Source organism: Hetaerina americana, unplaced genomic scaffold, assembly GCF_022747635.1.
Source record: "Hetaerina americana unplaced genomic scaffold, ioHetAmer1.1.p SCAF_30, whole genome shotgun sequence".
Lineage (NCBI taxonomy): Eukaryota > Metazoa > Arthropoda > Insecta > Odonata > Calopterygidae > Hetaerina > Hetaerina americana.
Window position 1 is genome coordinate 966,580 of NW_027286875.1, and position 17,998 is coordinate 984,577.

The following is a 17,998-nucleotide window of genomic DNA, read 5'->3' on the forward strand; positions in this document are numbered from 1 at the left end:
GAAGGATTGCTTTAACGTTTTCAGTTTCAGTGAAGGATCATAGGGTGGGAGGGATGCAAAGATGGATATACTAGAGCACTTATCAAAGGGAGTCTTGTATTCGTAGGCGTGTTTGCAGATAGATAGCATATCAATTAGGGAAGAATTCTTGCATGAGGCCCAGTGGTTGTTAATTCTAATATTGAGGGGTGTGGTACACTGTGCAATATAATAGGCAGGGCAAAATTGGCACTTCAGCAGGTAAACTACATTGCTATATGTGAAAGTAGAGAAGGGAATTGGAGGGAGAGAGTTAAAAAGCGGGTGCTAAGTATATATATATATATATATATATATATATATATATATATATATATATATATAAACCATAAACACAGTAATCAACCCGAAGGTCGGTTTGGTATGTGATGGTGGAATTCACAGCGACCGACGGCGTGTGAAATTCACACATCAGGGGAAGAGGCGCAATTCCTTTCCCTGTGCCGATCATGGTTTTCCAGGAAAATCTGGTACCCGAAAAATCACATAGAGGCTTGCTCGGGAAAGGAAAACCGGGCCCTCCGGTCAGTAGTCTAACTCTCTACCCCTGAACTATCGCGACCCACATAATTAAATAAATAAATACATATGGAATATTAATAAATATATATCACCGCAATGATTGATTCCAACTTGAAAACAAGACGATATAACAATTGAGTAGTGCAATTGCGACGGGTAAGCCATTCAAAGCCAGCTTTCATCCCAGTTTTCAATTCCGTTCCGGGTAAAGATATTTCGCAATGCTGTGGACCGACCTTAGGCAAGCCCAATGATAAATAGACCCCAAGCTAAGCGGAATGTCCGGATCTCATCAAGCATGGGGTCACGAGATAATGTGACAAGCGAATATGAAAATTACACGCCCGGCAAATAGCCATTATTACTAACAAGCATGCAAACTGCACGCAAATTCCGCAATACCTTCCATCATGTCATTTTTATATCGATCCCTTACACGCGCTAAACAGTTTTATTTAGAGGAGGGACGACAGACAAATGACAGCTACATTTCAATCCCGACAAAACGGCCAATTCCAATGTGAATGAATTAAAGAAAAAGATTCAATTGCCAAATTTCAGATGGGTGCAACTGAGAAAATTCCGCGCTCCGACACAAGGGAGATCCTGGCACCCAGGTGAAAAAGACACCATCCTACTCACCCTACCAAAAACCGACTATGTAAAGGGGAAAAAATTAAATTCATACAGCACGGAAGGAGTTGCGGAATTTTTCAATATGGCAATCAGGAACCAAAGGGCAGTGAAAAAATTGTGAACTCCACCTACATCTGTTTAAATATAGCGTCAGATTTCACCAATCATTGGGCACAGTGTACGGAATACACTCAGTGTTCTACACCAGATTATGCCGTAACCAATTAAACAGGTCGTGTTAAATTAAACATTTATTTTGAATTAGTCCGAAAACAGCACTTCCACCTATACATCGGCCTTTGAACATTGATATAAAAATTTGACAATTGCATAACCCAAGCCCTAGGTGGAGGAGATAAAACACCCAGGCGGGAGTCGAACCCGCGACCTCTGGGCAGACGAGGACGTTACCCCGCAGCCACCGCGGCCGGCTAAATAGGTGATTTTGGAAATTTTACATCAGTCTTAGGAGATCACTTTATCATGCAGATATTACACTCAATGACCTGTGTCGAAGTTGATTTTATGAAACTAACTAACTGACCTAATCCACAAGTATCCTCTTTACCTAACCCCTCCTCTGCCCTAAAAAGACATGAATGCTGAATACAGGAAAAAATTTCCTCCCTCATAATCACGACCGGAACTGCGACACTAAAATTGCAAATTCAAACGCCGCTACTCATTATTTATTTGAGCGTACAGGCTGTTTTCAATGCTATTTAATCGAGCATATAACTATATCAACTAATAAATAAAAAGGAGAAACAAATTCCAATGGACTTGGATTTCGTAATCACGTTAGTTCTCGGGAAATAGCTAAATAGCGCCCGTTTTGCCAAGGTTCCGTCAGGAGGAAAAAAAGAGACGAAAATGACTGACTTCTGAGAAATATTTAAGCCATTTGCTGAATTCCCGAGAAATGGGCAATTCACCCTGGCGTGATTTAATTAGCACACAAGGAACTGCAGATGCGGATACTGACCACGTCTAATTAGCAGTAATGCCATGAAAAGAATATATATCCTACGGTACAACTCTTAAGTGAACCGTAACCGACAAACATTACACACACTTTACATGTTCACTCCCCAACCCCCCCCCCCTGGGTCTAACGGAATTTTCGCCGTCTGAATAGTGACCGCTTCACAAGTCGATTAGCTCTTTTGGAAACGAAAATATTCGTTAAACATCCCGTTTTCCAGATAAAAATCACCATTCCGAAATAAAATTGCCCCCATTCCACGCGTTTCGACCTTGTTTTCGCGTGGCCTACCAATCGGAAGTAGGTTTTCGAAGCACCCTCAAAAATATTAGGCACTTTCGGGGTCTTTTTTTAATAACGTCCGCGTCACCACGTTATGAATCAACACTTTTCTTTGAAAACATTTCCAAATGCGCTAATTGGCGTTTCATTAATCCTCTGTCGACATAGGAAGCATTCAATTGAGACTCCTGAGATATGTACTTCCTTCTAGAAATAATAGTGAGAACACTACCACCTATCTTGTATTATGCGGCCCCAAAACAGCGTTAAATAAGCTTGCCCCATTTTCGTCCTTACAAATGGCTTAACTTTCCTGAAAATTCCCTGCTTACCGAACATTCTCCTTTCCATCAAAGATAACATTGCCTTTCTCTATATCCTCCATTTCCTTTTACTACTTTTTTCAAATTTCTCCCGGCAAATTTCTCTCTTCTCCCCTCACAATCCCAACACACCCATTTCTGCCTTCCTGTCCGGCCTTCCATTGGAGTTGGGAGGATATCCTCACATGGGTTATCGACATTTCTTTGAAAGCGCTGTTCACTCTCATCCAAAAACCATGAAAGTGCGTATTTTTATGTTCTGAGAAAAAGCAATTCTAGTTTAAAACACACAAATTACGCAGCACGAAGCTGAACCATGGGACTGTGACAATGCCAAGATTGATACAACCACATCAATCGAACTTGTGCTTGTAGTTGGATAGAAAAAGGATAAATATCAGGTTCCTCTGTTCGCAACAAATCTACAAATACGCACACTTGTGATTTTGGTATGACGTGTGAGGTATTTTGAACGCCGAGATCTACAGCGAGAAAAGAGAAAGAGCACCTAATCTGGGCCATAAAGAAATCTTCCCGACTCATTCCGCACAAGATAGGAGTCCCTAGAGAATTTCTGGGCGAAAGAGATCAAGGCCCACGGCCCGAATTATGCCTCCCGAAGACGTTATTACACGCGCGCAATAAAACGGACACCACCGCGGAAAAAGGGGAACCATACCCAACCCGTAGTTTACCACGACATTTCGCGGGCCACGTGAATTCCCACATTCACCGCCGCGCGCGGTCCAGTCAAAAACCGCGGACATCTGGTTTGGAGAGATGATTAGAGCGATGGGCGAGGCGGAGGAAGAAGAGTGGGTTAGTCGTGCGCGATTATTGTGAACTCACACACTAAAAACATGACGGGTCGATGGCAAAAATTGACGGCGACGAGAGATGGAGGAGGTATTCCCCTTCCCCCTCAGTTACCTTGCGTAACGGTACACCTACAAACCCCCCCCTTCCCCGATACTGTTTTTCGCGTCTCGAAACTCAATCGTTAAAACACACCCTGCCAGCGGCTCACTCATTCCATACCGGTCCCTCCTCGCAGCACTTATTCGGGAAGTGGGACGGGAACCGCTGAATGTTGGCCTCAAGCGCGCGAGAGGAGGCTTTCCGGAGCGGCGTCGTCTTCTTCCTCTCTCCTCGCCGTACTAACCCCCCCCCCCACTTCCCTCTCACACGCGGGATGACGGGAAGAGAGCGTGGGGCGGCGAGAGGAGACCGACCTGCCTACCTTTCTTCCCCGCTCCGCGAAAAGTGTGCAGAAACGCAAACGCTGCGAGATGGAAGCAGATTGGGGGGGAGGAAAGGTTCTCTACGCTGCGGCGGTGAGTTAGTGAGAGCGGCAGTTTAGGAGGGGGGGGCGTCGACAGACCCGCGGATTCGTCACGGTTTCCTCTGCCTCGACCGCCGCCGATAAGAATCCAAATGCGAGGTGAAAGCCGAAAGAGGGATCGTGGGGGGGGGGGGGCAAGGTTGGTTGCGGCGCGGGATGTAACGCGGGAGAAAATGGACGCCAGAATGAGGGAAATTTCTCCCCATCTCCGTGGTCCTTCATACATGAAATTTAAACATGGTTGCACAGAATTAGGAAAGGATTTCCATTCACGTCGCCATTAATTCACTAAGTACGACTCACCTCCACGAGGCTACTTAATTGTTGATCGCTCCCGTCATTCACCATTGCGACGCTAAGGTAAACTCTCATGTGACAACGGGTCTTTTAAATGAAGGGGATTGTCTTGTGTTTTGTGGGCTTCCGAGAAAAGGAGAGGGCATTTTAGGTTGACGTTTTCATACTGTGTTCACCAGAAACACAAAAGGCAATGTTTCAAGTAGAAACGCTGCTCTCTGATATTTTGGGAGTATTTAAAAAATTAATAATTCATACAACCATTGAATGATTATTTCTGGTTACATAACAATTTACCATAATTAATAACTATATAACCTAATTCCAAGAAAATGCGGGATATGCCGCGACAGTAACTTTTAACGTGGGAGATTGTTTCGAAAAAAACACCAATCATTTGGTTTGGAGAAATTTGAAAACAGACCTTTCGTGCGAGAGTGAAGAAACTTGAACAAAGCGGGACGAAATGAGTAAAAATTTCGCCTAAGATTCCAACATTTATGAAGAGGTCCTTATTTTAATAAACATCCAAACTTCAAAACAAAATTCCTCCAAACAAGTGATAACAGTACGATGCAATAACAATACTAAGTATCTATTTCCCTTACTTTATTTAGAAAACCGATAAGCATTCGGAGACATTAAAATGCGAACCAGTATGGAAACTCGCTAGTGATTCTGTTATCCTAAATCACAGCCCTGTTTTCAATTACTCAAAAGATACTGCTACGTAAAATATCACCACGCCGTGCTTGCAACACCACCTGAGTTGGTGATTAACTTGGATACACTCATGAAAACGAAGTCTAAGGGTAGGAGATTCTCCTAGAGGTCACTGAACATCGACAAATCTCATTTTATCGACAATGGATTCCAGAATTCAAGAATAACCAGTCGGGATGGCGTTATCGTTCAACCTCCACGGGCATGTCAACTTTTTCCCAACTGTCCTGGTATTTATCAACTTCGAATTTCTGATAAAAGGGTTTTCTTGTAAGCAACGCATGGAATTAAGGCCATCGACTAATCATTACCTATTTTCTCGGTGGATATGACTATACACTTCAAAGATTAATCTTAATCTTCAAAAAACTTAATCACCAAAGCTTCCAGTTGTAAACGGAACAAAGGCACGTATCGACTGCAATGAGAGCCGAGGTAGTACACGTACGTATAACATGGTACATATACTAGCAAGTACTTTTTAAATACGCTGAGTGGCCAATAATTAGTATAGCAGATTTCCCCATGCCTTTAATATTCACATAACTTTGGAATAACATAGATCGAATTCCTAAAGCAGTACACGGCTTAAATTTGCCACTTTGTAATTAGACAAGCACAATTTATTTTTTTAATGGCAAAATTAATGTTAAGAACTTCTATTTAGTTCTTTTTTGTTTGTTATACACGCGTTACTACTATATCTTTTCACTTGATGAATGCTCCGAGATGAAAATTTGTAAGGTTGTCCAGACACTTGTTTAAGTATTAATTACCACCCCCGGCCACATTAGTTGTCCGCACAGGCTTCACTAATGCCTTCATTAGCTACGAAATCTGAGGTTGAAAAAGCGCATGCTCTTGTATACGCACATCCCAAGTCCAAAGCACGAGTCCTTGCCAACATTTCGCCTTGCCGAGTGAGACGAAAAACATTTCTCGGGTCACACCTTAGGCATTGCGACGTAGGTTTCCACTAAAGTAAGTATCTCCATTCTAACGCTGACTCTCGGTGAACTATTTATTTATTTTATTTATTTATCGCCTTAATTGGGCGAGATTGAGACTAATAATCCCTTCTTCCATCTAACCCTACATTACATTGAAGACTCAAATTCAACCAAGCCCTAGATGGAGGGAAATCCACCTAGGCGTGAATCGAACCCGCGACCTTTGGGTTGGTAGGCGAGGACGTTACCCCGCCGCCACCAAGGCCGTCACTAAATACTATCTACTATACTGCATACAATCCAAAACGGCGAGAATACTACAAAATACAACCTTTACTCCCTCGTGAGCCGAAAATGTTTTTTGAATTTTCGCGCGACAAATGCCGAACGAAATTCGTCGCCACACGAACAAAGAGAACACAATAACGTTTCATAATTTCTCATTTAGTGATTTCACATGTAATGTATCGTATAGTTTAGAGATTAAAAACGTAATAAATCAATCAGAATAATATAAAACAAGCATTAGAACGACTCAACTCAAACGTAAGTACGACAAAGCCTTTCATGATGCATGCCGGCAACGAAGCTTTAAGTAACTCATTTGTAAAATACCCATCACTTCAAGAACCCATTCCGTGAGTAGATAAATGTGCGCAAGTTACCGCCCTTAACATTTCATCTCTGACATACAGTACGAAAATTTATAGCCATCAGTCATCTCAAAAGGTAAGTGTATGTTGGAACACACACCTCGACATGCTTAGGAATAACAATACACGAATTCAGGGTGTGCCTCTTTTCTTACCCACAATTCTAAGGCGAAAGGAGCAACAAGCGGTCTCGAAACAGGTCGCCGAAGCAGCAATGGTGAAATAACATTACCCTGAAGACGATATTCACACTTTCACAAAATTCCCGCCAAAAAATGGAAAAACCCGTGCTTGCATGGGCACCTACGCTCCTCCCAAAGATGCTCGTCGGCTTCCCTTCACAAAAACCGTGCGAGAGGGACAAAAATGCGAAACTCACCTGGGCCAGGTATAAAAAAATCTCCCCCCGGTGGTGGAGGCGAATCCAGGTCTTGGTGACTGGTTGAAGAACGGGTTGGTAAGTGGTCGGGAACTCCCTCAAAACTCCTTCATTCCCTCGGATAAAACACGACTTTTATCCACCGTCTTACACGAGGTTCGAACGCGAACTCAGACAAACGGATGCTTAGCTGGCCGGTTGAGGTAAAAATCCTTTGCAAAACCCTTATCTTGGCACGGAGCTCTCCTCTCCTCGAACCTTTCCTTCACTGTTTCCGCTTCTAGTCAACGGGGTTAGGGGGGGGGGGGGGGAAGGTAGATCCCTCTTCTCCTCAACGCAAGACGATTCGCGTGCAATTTCGGGGGTAGTGAAGAGATCACACCAAGCACGGCACGCTCACACGATATATCCCACACTTTTCGACGCAGACGAACCAGAATTCAAGCGCCGTTCCCCTCAGCAGCGGCCCTAGATCTCGGGGGTACAGCGGGAGAGTAAAAGAGCGAAAGAGGGAGAAACAAAAATTCCGCACCCAGCAAGCAGGACGCCAGAACGACCTCACCCGGCAGCGGAGAGCCACCAACTAACTGATCGCGATCGGTGTCCGAAGGAAGAAACGACCAGCCGACCACTTGCACAGAAACTACATTCGTAAGCAAGGGAGGGAGGGGGGTGGCGGGAGTGGGGCCTGGATCTGCCTCATACCCTCACAAATATTTTACCCCCTCCCCCTTCCCGCAGACTGGCCGTACAGAAAAAATGAAATAAAATAAAAATCTTCCTCCTCACCCCCTTCCCAACTTCGCTCCCCCCCCTCTCGCTAACCATTCCCCTCTCGTCCCTCACACCATCCGCCTTCCGTAACCACACGGACCTCTGGGTCTCGCCTCTCGCACTGGTTAGAGGGGCAGCCAGCCAGCCGAACCCTCCCTGCCGCTCCCGCAGCCCCTCCGTCCTCGGAACCACCTCACACCACTCTCTCTCTTTCCCCTCCGATGCTCGAATCCCTTCCTACCACCAGCGCTCACCCCCTTTCCCCGCAGCTTTTCTTCCTTCCTCTCTCACTCCTTTGCCTCATATGTCCGCAGCCTTCCACCAAAGCCACACCATTCCAAGTCCATTCGACCATCCGGAGCCTCCTCCCTCAACCTAACATTACCTGCTCAAGATATTCCTCCTCTCCCCTCCGCAAGCTGACAACACTTCCCCTACGCTCTCACTCCGTTCGAATCTCATCCCCCACTCATCATCGTGGCTGCGTTTTCCCCTCCTCTCCGACGTAAGCATACGCACAAGGGGCGTAGGCAGGCCTACGAGTCCACAAGGGGAAGACTTGCACCGCCTTGCCTTCACGAAAGGAGCTACAACCTCTCTCACCCCCCATGAGGGTGGGGGAAAAACTACTTCCTCTGCCACATATTTCCCCACTCCCACCCTAACTCTCCTACACTCCCCTCAGCGACAAAACACTTCCCATCCCGTCCCCTACCGGTTTCTCCCCACACCCTTCAACCTTCCGCAGCCCTTCCCCTCCGTTCCCTCCCCTCAAGACCTCACGTCATCGGGTTCCTCCCACCCCTCCGCCCCCTCACTCCCACCCGTCCTCTCTTCCGTTCCGCTCCCCCTCCCACTTTGCCCCGCCCCTCCTTCCTCCCTCGCCCCCCTCCCTCAACTATCTTTTTTTTTCTTCCTTCATTTTCCGCGTCGCGAGACACGGTAGCGTAGTGCTGAGCGTATCGCGTAGGGTATGCGTTGAGCTCCGATCCTTTTGTCATTCCCACTCTCATGCCACCTCTTTCTTCTACGTATGCTTCTCTCCCCCACCTGTGCCTTTTTCTTTCAAATCCGACGCTTTTGGGGGATTTAGTCGTAATGAATGAACTTTTTTCCTCCCCTTGGGCTGGGCGTACTCACGATCCATAATAAACTCCGCATACTCAGGATATGGGGGTTATTGGATTTGCAGCTGTTGGATGCGTGCGTGTAAAATTTGCGGGCGTGTATTTTCTGCGCTCCGAAAGACAGGCGCACGTCTCGTGAAGATTTTTTTGGGAAGTGGTATCCATGAAATTGTTTTCACTGGAGAATACTTCACAGGATTTCCCCCCTAGCCCCGAAATCATTTCCAAACGCGTGGTTATGAATCATCACCCGCCCTCCCGGACGCCGATTTCGTGACGTAGAGTGATGGGGGGGGGGGGCCACTTGGCATGGAATGGCGAGAATTATTCAGGTATCCCTCATTGAATAACGGACTTCAATGGAGCGGTGAGCGACGATAAAACTTTTTGGAGTTCTCTGTTATAGCATGGTTAGTGAAATCGTCAATCGTAACTTAAATAGAGATCCATCGCCACTAAATTACAGTCCATTAAAAATATTATATGCTGTGCAATTTTATTTTTCGTTCCGTTTGTAAGGGTGGCATGTGGACATTAGCTAATCGACATTGGAGCAGCCATGTTTTCTTTCCTGAGTGCCTAAAAATGGGAATGCAGAGTTTGTCTCCAAAATCTTACATGATAAGACGCCAAAAATCGAAGAATTATTCTTTTAAGGGCTGTGCTTTCGAGAGAATGCCAATACTATTTAATAAAAATTAGCCATTGACTGAAAGGTATAATTTGCATATTTGATGGCAGGGGAGGACTTATCCCTCTGTCCGTGATACTATTTCTTTCAGAAAAAATGGAGAAGAAATAATAAGTACGTATATGCAGTCCAATAAAATGGAGGCTAAAAATTTGTGCTTGAAGGCAGTGCGAGCTGGGGATATATTGGGGCGGGGAAATTAAATCAGTATTTGTCGCCATTACTTGTTAAATTCAGAAGGAAAAATAGGATTACAATTAAATTATCTACGCATTGTGTTGCACCGACGTAAAGCTCATAATTGAAGGAACAGATCACGAATTGTTGGAAGAGGACGAACATTTTGGGAATGATAGCTGTTAGTTTTACCCATACAGCGACTAAACGATACTGGGGACCACCTATCTAAAATACGACGGCCTTTCGAAGGTAAGCACATATGGAGAATGATATGTTTTCTTGTAGCCGTCGCTCGAATCTCATTAAGAGGAAACAGGCTTCAGGCAGGTTACCATTTCATCAGGATTCATTCAAAGGATATCGGGGATTCAGATGATGTGGTTAAAGAGGGTTATTATTTTCCACTTACTTTGCTTCACTTGGAATATTTTATAATATTATGGGATATTTATGGACTACGAGTATATATTTAAATTCGAGTAAAATGGAATGATAGCAGCTAGAATTAGAATAAGATTTTAAGGCAAAACTATTGGAGTGGCTCGGCTAAAAAAATACGTCGTTCGCCGAGAGGGATAGAAAATTAAAATAAAGGAAAAATTCCTCCCTTGAACGTGAGATGGATTGCTCCCCGAGGTTATTTCATATATATTTAAATTTTCATCGTAATACATTATGTTAGATCAAAAATAACATCGGAGATACCTGTCAAACGGAGAGAATTAAAATATTATCTTTCCCGCGCACAAGAATATTCCAGTAAGTTTTTCATTAAAGCCGTCTTAAAAACTTGTTCATAGTCAGCATATCTTTTAATCATGCTACTTTAATATCATAACAACGACATCAACATATTCACTTCCCCGCAAGCCGTCGCAAGGACGTGTGGTATTAGGGTATTGGCCATACTGCATCTACTCTAATACTCCCAAAAACACACGACACCCCGTGATCCACCGATAGGGCTCGTAGAAAGGGGCGACCGGGCATCATTCATGCAACATCTGTTGCATACATTATACAATTGATATACTTTTAGTCACTACTTAACTGACTTCACTAAGAAGACAAATAATGAAATGCACTAAAAAGGGCGGAATCACATGCAACTTAGTCATTAATTATCAGGTAGTATTCATTTACATCTACCCCGCGATCCACCAAAATAGTATAAATACACTGCGATCCACCAAAAAGGTGTGTGGCAGATGGTGCAAGCACCAGGTAGGAAGGGTAAAGGATAATGGAGAGGAAGAGAAAAAACATTCGCCAAAAAACCTCGAAAAAAGTGCAAACTGGCAGGAAATGTAGTTCAAAACAAGTGCCAATTTCACCCTATAGAATAGTTCTTGGTTATGTGAAAAAGTGTGCAGTAAAAATGAACCACAGCTACTTATTCGACAGACCTTCATTTATAATTATAATAACCACCGTAATTGGGGGAGCAGCTGAATTATTTTTTATATGTCGGAAACAAAACTATACTATTGGTATCTTTGCGATATGTGAAATGTTGCTCTGAACCTTCATATACCAAAAGATTCCCATTCTGGGTCTCGTGACATATGTCTGACGCTTTGTTTTCTTTCGCACGAATTTTTCACGAATGTCCCTTCTCGGTACCTCGCTCAACTCTGTTTTTTTCAGTGAATCCCATATTCACGCTCCATAATCCATGTGGGGTCTGACTAAAGAAAAGTAGCACTTCATCTCCACTTGCTCACCGCTACATTTTCAAACTATATGTTAAATGGAATGAGCTTCTTTATGGACCCTTCGCAAAGAATGCTCGTTTTCCCCTCGGTAAGATCAGATGCGATGGAGATATCCAAGTATTTTATTTGGTCTGCAACGTTCATCCGAACACCACCGAGTGTACTAGTTGGTAAAGTCTGCTCGTGTTATTTTTTACTTTTTTATTAAGTGCATAGTCGTAAACATTTTAGTATAAATCCAAACCAAATTTTGATCACCATTGTTGAATGTCGTTTAAATTAATGTTTATGGGAGCCACTAGTTGACCGTGGGCTTAAATAAAGGTCGAATTTACGGCTTAAATGTGAGGCTGGTTACTTATCTGAGGATGTTAAAGATATATTGCAGGCCCCCACTTATTATGGTAGATCAGATTACTAACGTAATATCTGAGAGATTTATCGCAGAACGGATTGATTTAAAATGCCATTTTTTCTCGAACAATTAGAAATCATAATAGATATGACAGCAATCGCGTAAGAGACGATTAGAATTAATTGTGAATATATTTGTCCATACCTGTTTACCTGACGACCGATAGTATATAGTGTACCTGTTTACACTGACAACCGATACAGAGAACACTTGGAAATATCTATTGAAAATTTTACGCGAAGGAATGAAGACATAAATCCCATCGAAACTCAAATGCAACAGTAAGGAACCTAGACGGCACAACGGAGAAGTCAGATCGACATTAAGAAGGCAAAGAAGGCTACCGTCAAATTTCAAAAAGATTTTAAAAAGAGACGATATAGTTTATGTGTATACATCCAAACAGAAACTAAAAGAATGTCGCAGTCAGACGAAAAGTATTATGCGCACAGCACTACACTCTTTCAAATCTATAATGCTAAGCGAATATGTGCCTTCCTGCATGTTTTCCTTTTCATTTAATAGAGCCATATTTATAATGGTTTTACAACATGACATGATTATACGTATCCTTTTATTTAATAATGTGGCATTAAGTACTGTCTTTCGAATGATTAAAATTTGTCAAGTGAATGATGAAACTAATACGTGTGTAGAGGTAATATGCTTGTGATTGTGCATACATGGCTGGTGGCCTAACACCCCCGCCACACGCCCTTGCGAGGGCTTGCGGGGTATTGTGTGGATGTAGACGTATTATTTGACGATATGTTGTTGGCTATTTCCCTTAAGATTACAGTGTCGTCAGTAAACAGTCGGATGTTGCTTTTCACTGCTAATAGCTCGGCTCAGTGAACGACTTCCTAATGGACACAAATAATACAAATTTCACTTCGCAATACCCTTTTCGTTTGGATAATGCAAAAGGTTTATAGCTCTTGGCGTATTTGTAAAATGTGCTTTTGATACATGCATGGCGTGGAATTTTCTCTTAATCCCAATGGATCGATTGGGTGGTATAAGTTGATCAAGTACGGATGGCAAAAGCACTAAGAACAAGTACCACGAATAGAATACGTCACGGAGAGAACAAAACACGGAAAGGGAGAAAGTTAAAAAAGAAATTAAAATAAGCCAAAGGAAGGGTATAGCGGTGGTTACATCGGCAGACCAATTCTTCGGAGCGCTACAGAAGATGATGATGGGAAACGCTGCTCATGAAAGTGATAGGATGGGAAACGCTGAACATTTTCATACCATGCATAGAAGCTGGCGTCACTTCGTCCACAGAACCGGAAAATAATAATTGGACACATTCCAGCTCGAAGAAGATTCACTTCGTTCCCTTTCGTGCATTCCCTGTGATGCTACAAAGAGAAGAAAACCGGATTTTCCGAGTAGTTATACCTTCTTGCAAATTCCCTGTCGCGATCTAGCTTCCACAAAACGCCTCTCTTTCGCCTTGCCATCTGGTTCAGTTCCCCGTGGGTAGGGAGGGCCCACGTAGGCCCAAATAACAACCTACGAGCAGCGGGAAAGTGAAGGAGGATGGAAAGAGGAAAACGGGGTGGGGGCAGGGAGGGGAAAAGGGTGACACCATGCAAAAGGCAACGGAGGGGGGTATGGTCCCTTGCCTACACACCTGGGTCGTTGTTTTTCAGGGATTCCATGAGAGGAGCGACCCCTTCCCGGTGGCTGCTGCTCCCTGCTCTGGGTAATATGGGGGACCGACAAGCAAACCTCCTTCCCTCCCTCACGTCATCCTTCTCACTCCAGTCCGTTACGTCACACCTGTCCTTTTTACTCCGCGGACCAGCTGCGACCCATCAGGAGTGTACCGAGAGATCTCGTTAATAGGAAGAGTAAATTAGGATACCTCCGACATCTTTTGTTTCCCGTTGATAAAGAGGCAAATTTTCCTCTTCCCCCTCCGCCTTCCCTCTCTTCCCCTTCAGTTACAGGGTCCGAGAAAACAATGGAAATCCACCTAACACCTCATGAATGAGCCGGGACGTGATCTTCACTTTTTCTATGACGTTTTTTTTCTTTATTCTCCTTAATTGGCGGTGAAACTGTTGCGCCCGAAACGTGGACTCCGACACGTGTTGTGCTTTCCACCGTTAAAACCGAGGAATCGACGGCGTCAATCAAGAACTTGGTCGAAATTATGCCGCCCTCCTCTTTCCTCCGAACCCCCTCCAAATCTTGCTCCGGCCCGCGTGTTACAACGTCCTCATCCCTCCCGCGATGCGATGTGAAAGGATTTGTTGGCGAGGGCCTTGAGATTTACAGCGTGCTGCCGCGAGTTTTACAGCGATGGTGATCGAAGTTGCGGGAATTCCCGGGGGGGATGGAGGGGGGGAGGGATTTGAAACATGGAGAAGAAATGTATTTTTTTTGGGGGAGATTATGACAGTTACTCCTGAACTGCAGAGTGGTCAAGTCGTTCGATGTTTTATCACCCACCAAATTCTTCGGTGTGCGATTGGACGAGGACAAGAATTTTCAACGCAACACTTTTTCATTTATGGTCGCCGAAATTTTAACCGAAACTGGATTTTTCCTTTCATACAACCACATTGCGAGGTTTACAACTGTGTAAGATTATTAAGGTCGAAAATATATTAATTATGTTGGATTCCGTAATTGGTTCACAATTAAAACTTAACGTATCTGTATAACTTAACTCACCGAGGAAAGTTCTGGGAGTATTATTCCTTAAAACTCACAGCTCTCTCATTTTTCAGTCGGCAGTTGTCTCCAGGAGGGCTTATCGCGAGATGAGGTTTACAATTCACTCCCGAGCCAGCCTACGGTTAGTTGAACGTGATTAATTTAGTTGAATAAATAGGTAATATGCTAAATTAAATGCGTTAGTATAATGACTTTCCTCGTCTTCGTGTAAAATGCGACCAACTTTGGGAAGTGTGAATGGGGATGTTGTGAAAATATGTTTTATTATGTATATTCAAACGCACACTTTGTGTTCTAATAAAGTATTTCACATTGCTATAAAGTTACTTGAGCAGTGATTTTGAGGCACTTGGCATTGCTCTTGTCGTGGTCCCGAATCTTGCAAGAAAAGAAAGAGAAACGGGATCTGTCCATGCAATAGCCTATTTAACCTAGTTTATCCGGGTGGTCTTATTCCATCTAAATCTACGTTGCACCCCGCAAGCTACCGCAAGGGCATGTGGCGGGGGGTGTTAGGTCACGACACGTAAAAGAGAATAAAACCAAATGCAAAACCAACAATATTCATGGAAATCTACAACTACAAATTCGTATATTTTCATGCAAAAACCATTATAACTTACACGCATGCAAATATTTATACTATCAACTAGCATAACAATGCACTTACGAATATACTTTATGTCTATACAAGGTTTAATTTTGTTCAGGCTTGTGAATTAAATGTTTCCAATATTTCTAAAATGACTTCGGTTTCTTACTATTATGATTCTTCATTGTTCGGGGAAAGAATGAGTATTTGTGTCTATCTGTACTGGAATCTATCTCCCTTATTTTATCTTTGTGGTCTGATCTACCTAAGAAGTGTGGGGCCATCATAATTCCTTTAGTGTCATCGATAAACTCGTTTGTTCTGAACTTTTCTAAAAGTCTCGCTTGTTCTCTTCATAACTCAAGTGGCTCCCAGACGAATTCCCCTGAAAGTCCTGTCATACTCGTTTTCTTACTATAACAATTTTTTACAAATTTGGTGGATTTTCTCGGGGCGATATGTAATTCTTTTTGCCAAATCTTTTCCCAAGGCTCCCAAATATTCCAAATGAGGTCTAATTAGAGTGAAAGAACACATCTCTTACTTTCTCATTACATTTCCCCACCACTCGTTTAATGAAGCCGAGTTTATTTAAAGCGGATCCGCATATTGTCCTGAAATAATATGGCCTTAATAGATCCCTTTAAAATTAAATCAGAGGGTCCTGTGCATTTCTTAGTGCTAGTTTTACTTGTTCCCGCTGTGTTTGGAAGGACTCTCGTCCTAGAAATCCAAGCATGCATATCCGCGGCACATGCTTGTTCTTAGTAAAATATTGTGTAGAAACAGTGTGCTCTTTTGAAGGGAGGCCATTTCATAAAAATGGGGATTTCTTCTTTGTCTTTGGCCTCTGAGATATATACTACTTACCGAGAACAAAATGCTCCAAAACGGCTCCACGAGAAACTGATGGGTTAGTGGCAGTAACTTAGTGGAATACCTTGGCAAGCACTCCAACGCCCATGTCCCAATCTCTTCTTACGGGTAATGGACTTAAGTAAAAAAAATTGTAATAACATTTTTATTTACATCAGAGTAGTCTAACCGGCCAAATCAGGTTTTTAATGGATTCAGTACCTACACTGCTGCACTAAGCTCAGTGTGCCATTAAATAAATATTCTAAAACTCAAATTATAATAAGCCCTACTTCAACTCCACATTCTTCTCGCCTTCCTTCATTCCGTCCAACTTGCATTTTTTTCCCCTACCTCGCTTACCCAACAGTCTCTCCTCTATCACAGTCTTCTACAACCCATTACCACTCAACATGCCCTGCATCCACTTTTCCCGCCCTCTTTAACTTTCTCTCAGCAAAGTCTCTCCTCTCCACCGTACCTAAAACTTTCCTCTTGTTTTTCTTCCAGCCTGTGTCAATTTCGCCCTCCTCTTCCATATCCAAAACTCAAAAGATCCCAGTCTCCGCTTATGTCATCTTAACTCAGCGAGTAAGTTTCTGCGCCGTACAATACTACGCTCCATATTAATTTTTTTTAACTCTCTTGTTTACGTTACGTGTTTTCTAGAGAACCAAGGATTTCAGTGTCAGAGGGAGATATGACTATGTCCCCCTGAAATTATTCCGTTTCACTGCTCAGTCGTTCGCAGTTATGACGCAGGGGACGATTGCTTCAAATGTAAGTACCCAATGCCATACGTCATTCGACGTAGCCGTAGGCGGACTGAAGGTTGAGCTCGAAGGAGATCGACCGCGTGTTTACGCACACCTGTGATGCTCGGGATTTCCCTCTTTTTTCCCGCGCGGAAGTTTGCGATCATTAGGAATATGCCCTCGCTTCTTAATGGGGAACGAATGCTTAAAACTCCTGGGGGAATATCTGCCGTGTTTCTCTCTTTCATCGCCCGGGACTTCCCTCCGACGTGCAGGTGGGGACCACTTAAGTATGGACGCCGCCGATTATCATGCATTCCATTTCAGGGAAAATAACTCTGGTTCAAACGCAACAAAAATAAAACCCTTGGGATATCTAAGTTATGAATTACCAGCCTGAGCCATTTGCCTCTCTTAGAGTGAATAAGTGATTGGGAATGCGTTATGAGGAACGATATTTTCACACTGTACAATGAAGAATGAGAAAAAAATGCTCCATGGCCGCCGGCGTAAAAGATATTGCAAGAAAACGTCGCAGAACGTTTACACGCAAATTTACTTCCTGCGCTATTTGCTTTGAGGACTATAATATTTGTATCCGCTTGGATATGGAAAAATACATGAGTCTTGTCTTTATTCAATCCATAAAAAGAAAAAGAAGAAATTTTATCCGAAGAGTACTTCATGAGCGACTAACTGAAGCTTTTAAATCCCTCTCAACTAGTAAGATTTACCTTGGGTTTGAAATTACACCAATGGTGAATGGCAGGAAGCCGCTTAATCTCTGAAATACGTGAAGCCCATTTCATAGGGTTTAGAAAATTGACTATGTAAATTTTGGCGGATAAATGAAGTATTTTCACATTAAAAGATGCAATATCGATTGGAATAAATAACACTTTTAGCATTACGGGAGATTAATGCTTCAATTAGTGTACTGTACAAATTCAATAAGTTCCACATAAAGGGATGGGATTCTTCTAGGTCAGAGTTCGCAGTCTGTCTATCGCAGTTCGCAGTTTCAAGGGGCGCCAATGTGAGGTATTCTCCTTTCCTTGAGGCACCATTG

General features: G+C 43.2%; 1 protein-coding gene across 2 annotated transcripts in view; it reads right to left on the reverse strand.

Moving 5' to 3' along the window:
- The window catches only part of LOC139691172 (very long chain fatty acid elongase AAEL008004-like), a 294,460-nt gene that overhangs the window by 121,344 nt on the left and 155,118 nt on the right, over nucleotides 1-17,998 (reverse strand). The window contains exon 1 of one of the 2 annotated variants that reach the window (XM_071588892.1): nucleotides 7,132-7,808. The exons of the other annotated variant lie outside the window; for it this stretch is intronic. The gene's annotated coding sequence lies outside the window, so the exon portion shown is untranslated. Of the gene's footprint in view, nucleotides 1-7,131; nucleotides 7,809-17,998 lie in introns of those variants that run through there. 2 annotated transcript variants of the gene reach the window in all.